The sequence below is a fragment of the Lytechinus pictus genome, chromosome 5 (genome assembly GCF_037042905.1).
Source record: "Lytechinus pictus isolate F3 Inbred chromosome 5, Lp3.0, whole genome shotgun sequence".
Taxonomy (NCBI): domain Eukaryota; kingdom Metazoa; phylum Echinodermata; class Echinoidea; order Temnopleuroida; family Toxopneustidae; genus Lytechinus; species Lytechinus pictus.
The window spans coordinates 37506651-37514864 of NC_087249.1; positions in this window are offsets into that span (position 1 = coordinate 37506651).

An 8214-nucleotide genomic window follows, 5' to 3' on the forward strand; every position below is an offset into this window, starting at 1 on the left:
TTACTTCTCCTGGGTAAAGGACCCCTTCATTCTCAGCATAGCACTAGCCAGTCTCACCGAAATGGACAGTATCATGGCTCATGGTTGATAGTGATGTGGGCATGCTACTTTCATCAAAAGGAGCATCTTTCAGAAGCTGGTATGCAGCCACACTCCCCATGCGCCTTGAAAATATTCTATTTGATAGGCTTTGATTTCTAAAAAACATGACTGCAGAATAAGGCTTATGTTTCTGTGATCGCTTTGATTCATTTATAGTGAAACACAAATTCATACCTGATGCAGCAGCAACAGGAGTGGAAAACGTTGAAACATTTGTGACAATTGCCTTTTGTGTTTTTACCTGCATTCAGACATCATGCTTTATAAAACCCTGATCCCTTTAAACTGGACCTTTTCCCTGCTAGGTCGCAAGTTTCACTTCAGACTGATCTGTTGTCAGGCTTTAAGAACTGGTATTGCTTCAGCAAATATACTGGTTTTTAAACAGCATTGCTAGTCCACCAGACTGCTACCACTTTGTTCTTTGTGTGATTCAAGTTGTCACATACAATCATGCTGGAGTCAAGTTTTCTGCAGACTACTTTCCCACTATCTTTGGTTCCAGTGTGCACTTTGAATATCATTTTGGCAACACATACAGTTTTTTGAAAAATCCACAGGCACAAATTATGTGGGAGTTTACTACTTAGTAGTAGCCTAGTAGTTGCTATCGCATAAATTTTAGCACTGTTGAAAGGAGACCTCTGCAGATTTAGCTTTTTTTTTCTCTCTACACTCTACAGCGCAACACTTTTCTGGATTTCTTCTTAAAGTTGGTTACAGGGTCATTCCATCTGGATTCACCCAGTGGTTGCACCCTCTCAGTTTTTGATGTAAATTGGTACACATGAAATTCCCCATGGCCCAAGCACAAAACAAAAAAAATTAGTCCAATCGGTCCGTCGGTTCTCGTTTTACGGCCCGCCCTTTTCTCCTTGCTTTGACAAATATGGGCGTGACCTTCAACTTTCAATGGCCGTTGCGTCGTAACGTGTTGACCAATTTTCACGAAACTGGTACCATTCAAAAGGAAATTCAGAGAGGAATCCAAAACATGCATCAAATAATGTATTGGAGCGATTTATAAGGTCATGACCTTTGACTTTTACTTTGACCTTGAGTTTGACCCACGGACAAATAATTTTTTAACTTGATTTTCGTGTATGTTAATTATTTGTATGATATTGACAAAATATGTTAAAACCAATGATGATATTTTATTCCTTCACCTTTTAAAACTCTTCCAAAGATACCAATTATCTGACCTGAAATTTCACTCTAGTCCCACATACTGATATTCATGTTAGTTAAGTGTTTACCAGTCCCATGATACATGATTTCTTCCAATCATAAGTTACAGTATGCAAACAGATGAAAGGAAATTAAGCTCATCAGTTAAAAAATGAAACATTAAACATTAATGCTCATGAATAGGTATCTGTTTAGGCATTTTGATGTTGGGCAATATATAATAACTCATTATTAGAAAACTGCTGGGAACTGCAATATCTTGCTTTCTAGTCAGCTGTACTCCCCCAAAGTGAAAACACCCTTGAGATCCTTGAAGCATCAGCATTGGATACATTCTTAATAATGATGATGCTAGAGATGGATGATCAATTGGACAGATAATATTGTATCTAGCTACCTAGGAGGTATCCTTTTCACTGCCTCCCCATTGAAAAAAAAGACAGTATCTACATATTGCACAAGTTGAGATATTAAGCATTTTTTGTTTTTCCAAAGCTGCTCAAACTATTTCATTTCTTAGTATTCTTTTATCATCAAATTGTTGAGTATATATGTGCCTATTTAAGGCTCCCAAAACAAATATTTTGTTTCTTTTTTTATTTAGATATTGAATAAATGTACCGTAGATAGGCCTACTCTGGGAAAGTCAATGCTATTGCTCGGTTTCTCCATGGAAAAACGCAGTACATGTATCTACAGATGGACGAGAATTACATTCAGTTTTATTATTACTTGCTTCATTACCATAAAATAATGTGTCATTGTGTATTTCAAGGGGAAAATAATACCTTAGATACACAGAGGGCGCCCTGATAAAAATGAGTTTAATTAATATGTTCTTCATCTGTGGGTACTGCATTTTTCCATGGGAAACTGAGTATTTGCTTAAATTCTACATTTACACCAATATCTCAAAACATAACAAACTTTATATGGGGGGTTTTGGCCAGAAATAGGCATTCTAATATTTGATGAAAAAGGAATACTTGAGAAATAAAATAGTATGAAGTGACTTATAAAATAATTATCTTGTGCAAAATGTAGAAACTGTGTTTTGCCGATACTTAAAAGTTGCTTTTCAGGAAGCAATTAGGAAAACTGGATGTGTCATGTGAAAAAAGTGGCTTTCTGACTACTTTTCTGAAGAAAAAAAAAATGAAAAAAAAAAGGTCAGACACTGTGTTTTTCCATAGGGGTGCAGTGTAAAAATGGATAAATGTACCTGCTGGATAGTTAGAAACAATATTATCTCCAATTGATCATCCATCTCTAACATCCTCATCATCAAGAATGTATGATGCTTCAAGGATCTGAAGGATGTATCCACTTTGGGGGAGTACAGCTTACAAGAACGCAAGATATTGCAGTTCCCAGCAGTTTTCTAATAAAGAGTTATTTAATATTGCCCAACATCAAAATGCCTAAACAGATACCTATTCATGAGCATAAATGTTCAATGTTTCATTGTTAACTGAAGAGCTTCATTTCTTTTCATCTTTTTGCATACTGTAACTTAAGATTGGAAGAAATCATGTATCATGGGACTGGTAAACACTTAACTAACATGAGTATCAGTATGTGGGACTAGAGTGAAATTTCAGGTCAGATAATTGGTATCTTTGGAAGAGTTTTAAAAGGTGAAGGAATAGAATATCATCATTGGTTTTAACATATTTTGTCAATACTAATAATTAACATACACGAAAATCAAGTTAAAAAATTATTTGTCTGGGGGTCAAACCCAAGGTCAAAGTAAAGGTCAAAGGTCATGACCTTATAAATCGCTCCTATACATTATTTGATGCATGTTTTGGATTCCTCTCTGAATTTCCTTTTGAATGGTACCAGTTTCATGAAAATTGGTCAACACGTTACAACGCAACGGCCATTGAAAGTTGAAGGTCACGCCCATTTTTGTCAAAACAAGGAGAAAAGGGCGGGCCGTGAAACGAGAACCGACGGACCGATAGGACTAATTTTGTTTGTTATGTGCTTGGGCCATGGGGAATTTTATGTGTACCAAATTACAACGAATTCTGAGACGGTCGGGTGCAAAATTGCACATTCATTGGGTGAATTGGCATGGAATGACCCTACAATATTTAAGTTCCTTCAGCTTAAAAAACCAAATACGGGGTATTTAGTCACTCTCTGCATTTACATTCTGCCATTTAACTGTTCTATATGAACTCAAATGCAATAGTAATAATACTAATCATAATAGTTATAATAATATTATTGATAATAATAATAGTAATGATATTGATAATAAAAAAAAAACAATAATGACAATTTGATAATAATGATAAAACACTAAGTACTACAACTACTACTAATAATAGTAATAATGGTAATTAATAACACAAATGTTTCATTAATCTTGTATAATATAGTCAAAGAAAGCAGGTGCTAAATGTGCATTTATGTAATTTTATTTTTCATGAAGACCTGATGATAACTATGAAAAAGAAAGGCCTATGCCAGTATTGTTAAAAGTACATATATTTTAATAGTACATGTACTTTGTACTAATACTACAGGACACATGTGTAAGTTTTCATTTTGGCAAATGAGCTGCATTTTAAGTGTTTTAAGCATTCATCATTTACTACTGCACCAGCAGTTAAATAAACAAGGAACGTTGGTTTGAATAATATATGCTGATGTTTTAGATAAAATTCCTACACCTAGTAAAGTAGTAAATACTACTTTTATTGTTGTATGTAGGGTATATATGTTTACTTTGCATTTCTCTTAAGCAAAGAATGTCAAATTATTAAGTTCCAAGCAAGGAAGTTGCATTCAAATAAACTGTTAAAAAAAATGTCCTCTCCAGAACTTATCAATGAGCAACACTTTGAGGGCTCACACTACAAAAATCTAAATAATATTAATAATGAACACACCAAGAAACTTCAGAGCTATCACTTTAATGATAAAATACTGCTTATTTGATATGTCAGTGTGTGTTATTAAAAACTTAAACAAATTAGGGCCATATTTTCTGACATGTTATTTAAGTTGCATTTATAGTGACAACTTTGTAGTTTATATTATTCCCAAATGTGTCATTTTGCTCTGTAACATTGCAGTAACATTTGGCGTGTTATGTAAAATATAGTTGATGCACAGTTGTTCACATATTAACTCACATTCTTGGAGTTCATACATGTAGGGAATATTGTTAAACAATTGTCCTCTCCAGTATACTGAGATAAATGAAGGTTTGGAAGCTCATGTTTGATCAGGTCTCCCACTTGATCATTATACCCCTAAATAAATAGTTTAGACCTAAATAAAACAGTGTAATTCAAATTTGAAGTAATATCAAAAGAAAAAAATGGATTCCATGTTATTACATAAAGTTTACCCCTTTGTATCTCATTTTGCCGTACCGCACACTAAGTTCATGGTGAAATGAGTATATTGACATTTGATAAGCAATACAGATGCCTACAAATGAACACAAAACCATTTGTATAATAGTTACAGGGTTATAAAGTTGATGTGTTTCTTGTTAAACAAAATGTCCTCTCCAGACGCCTATTTTTGTTTCTGTTTTTCAGTTAACTATTTAAACATGTAAAAATGGACTTGACGCTCTGTAATTTTAGATATCAATGGTATATATCCTTAAGTTTCAGAATCTGTGAAGTTTTTCACCCAACAACAACTTTCATTATTGACCCCCAGTGAGACTAAAAGTGTACACTTAGTGTGAAATGACCCTTATAAAAGTTATGTTTAGCTTTTTTTAGGTCATTGTTCAACTTGTTTCGAAACTTCTTATATTTTTCATGTCTATAAACTGTTCGATTCTGAAGATATTTTCTATATAACTTGAATTTGTAATTGCACATAATACTTAGTTCCTTTGTGATCCATGGTTTGTTTTGTTTACTCTTTTTTATTTTTACAGTTTTAATAGGGAAACAATCATGATAACATTCTAAAAATTGATGTAGGAAACAACTATAACTATGATTTGGATCTTCATTAATAATCCATTTAATATCCTTGAGTTTATCCATAAACATACCTATATTTACTTCACTAAGGTCACGTTTTTCAAAGGAATATGATTGACTTTTATTCTTTTCTTTTTTACAAATACTAAATATAGGCAAATGATCGCTGATGTCTGCAACCAAAACACCTGACATATTATGTACAAGTTTATTAGTAAAAATATTGTCTAAAAGGGAACTTGTATTATGAGTGGTACGTGTTGGAAAATATATTAACGGATACATAGAATTGATCATGAGAATATCTAGAAATTTGTCAACTATTGCACGATTAAGGGAATTCATTAGATCGATATTAAAATCCCCAACTAAGAAGAGATCTTTATTTTCTTTATTAACAGATTCTAGAATAACATTCAGCATTCCAAGAAAAGTAGGAATAGATTGACCTGGAGGTCTATATATTGTACCAAATACTGTTTTTTTTTTGGTTAAAAGTATTAAATTCAATAAAAATGGATTCTATACAATCATTATTCACATCAAGATCTTTTCTATGTATGAAGTTAAGATCATTACGAATGAAAATCCCGACACCACCTCTTTTCTTTTCTCTTGATTTTCCAATAAATTCGTACCCACTTATATTAAATGGTATATCATTAGGTTTTAACCAAGTTTCAGAGACTCCTATTGCACAAAATGTAAAATCTAAAATACTAAGTAAAGATAATAGAGAATCACCATTTTTAAATATACTTCTACAATTCACATGCATGCATGAAAATATGTCTCTTCATTCATTCAACTCCAGATTATTAATGCAACTATTGAATTCCTCAGGTAAGTATACATGTAACTCTTTGGTGAGCTCACTATCACAATCTTCATTCAAACTTGGAGATAAAAAATGTTTCAATTTAGAGATATTTACACCATGAACAGATTTGCTTGAACTGACAGAAATAGGCATTTATCCCACAATACACATGCATTCACACACCTACATACAAATACAAACAATAAATAGATAAAAGAAATAATAAGTAATTAGTAATAAGTAAGAAAATATGATAATAAGATAATATGATAATATGATAAAATACAAAAGAAATAGTGAGTGTGTAACATCCTCAACTCTCATTTGACCTGTGTTGTGCATTTAATATTCCCGACCTTTCGTTCGACAACGCGAACGCTTATTTGCGACGGTAGTTGATTTTGGAAGAGATTTTTGGGCCCGTTGTCATGGTCGTAAAACTCTGACCTGCAATGCAAATTGTGTGACATGAGACTTTTTTTCGTTTCGCATCTGGAATGGAAACATTCAATCTGCGTTTCGTGTGCAAAATTTTGGTTGCTACTATGGTAACAGCGATATATCCGATTTAGGACGACTTTCCAAAGCCACATTTGGTTCCTCCCAGAGCTCGAGAGGCCGCCCGGGGGGCCCACTTCCATTGAAGAGTGGATATCAGGCGCGACCATGCGTAAAAGGGGAAAGAGTGGGCAAGTATGTTACGTATAGGCCCATGTAACGTTATAAGGGTGTCAAAAACAATGTTTAAAATACTGAAAAGGTTATAAGTTTTCAATACTTGTAGGGTTTCACTAGCTAAATACTAGTTAAAGGGATGGTCCGGGCTGAAAGTATTTATAGCTTAATAAATAGAGTAGAATTCACTGAGCAAAATGCCGAAAATTTCATCGAAATCGGATAACAATTAACAAAGTTATTGAATTTTAAAGTTTAGTAATATTTTCTGAAAACAGTCATCATGAATATTCATTAGGTGGGCTGATGATGTCACATCTCCACTTGTTCTTTTGTATTTTATTGTATGAAATTAGGTTTATTCAATTTTTTTCCTCCAAGAACTAGAAAAATTGGATTGACATCTGATTTAGTGCATTAGATATTTATTGCTGCAACTTATTTCACTATAAGGGAAACATATTATTCGCACAAGTATGAAATAATGAAAAAATTATGATTTTATGTAATAACATAAGAAAACGGAAAGTGGAGATGTGACATCATCAACCCACCTAATGAATAATCATGACGACTGTTTTCCCAAAATATTGCTAAACTTTAAACTTCAATAACTTTATTATTTGTTATCCGATTTTGATGAAATTTTCGGCATTTTGCTCAGTGAATTCTACTCTATGTATTAATATATAAATATTTTCAGCCTGGACCATCCCTTTAAGAGATGCATTCTCATAATCTGGAAAAGCCTTGCTTCCCTTGTTTAGGGTGCTTTTCGAAACCGCATGGTCATGCCTGGTATCCACTCATCAATGGAAGTGGTCCCCCCGGGAATTCGAATCTAATTCCCCATTTCTGGTGAAAGTAAAACATAATGCCCATTACATTGTGTGCTTGAGGCATATCGTTTGTGTAGGAGTAAACAGTCAGACTGCAGGTCCCAAGAAAGTGGCTTCTTTCATCCAAGTGATATTCATGACTTGAGATGTTTTGCATATTTAATGAGCGTGATGCGGACCAAAACACCTCTTTTCATTCGGTCATTGCTGCTCTAATTGTGCATCGAATTTCATGAATTTGGTACCATTGTAAAAAAGAAGAATCATTCTTTCAGGTCATGTGTTTGGATTTATTCAAAGATTTTGTAATATAGGTTAAAATTTTGATCTAAAATATACTACAAAATAAATATTTTCACCTGACAAAAGCTGCTATTTTCACACTTTATTTTTGTTTGAGCCCAAATGATTTTTATATCATGATAAAGCTGAATATGTATGCTTTGAAATGATATAGGTTTCAAAATAAGAATTGGTTTAATCGGGTCAAGATCACACTTTTCATTTGCCAAGTACATAAAGCAGCTTGAAAACAAGAATACTGCACTCTGATTGGTCAAAGAGACCGCACACTGGCAAATTCCAACGGTTCCAGTGCCTGGGTTCGTGGGAAGGTCAC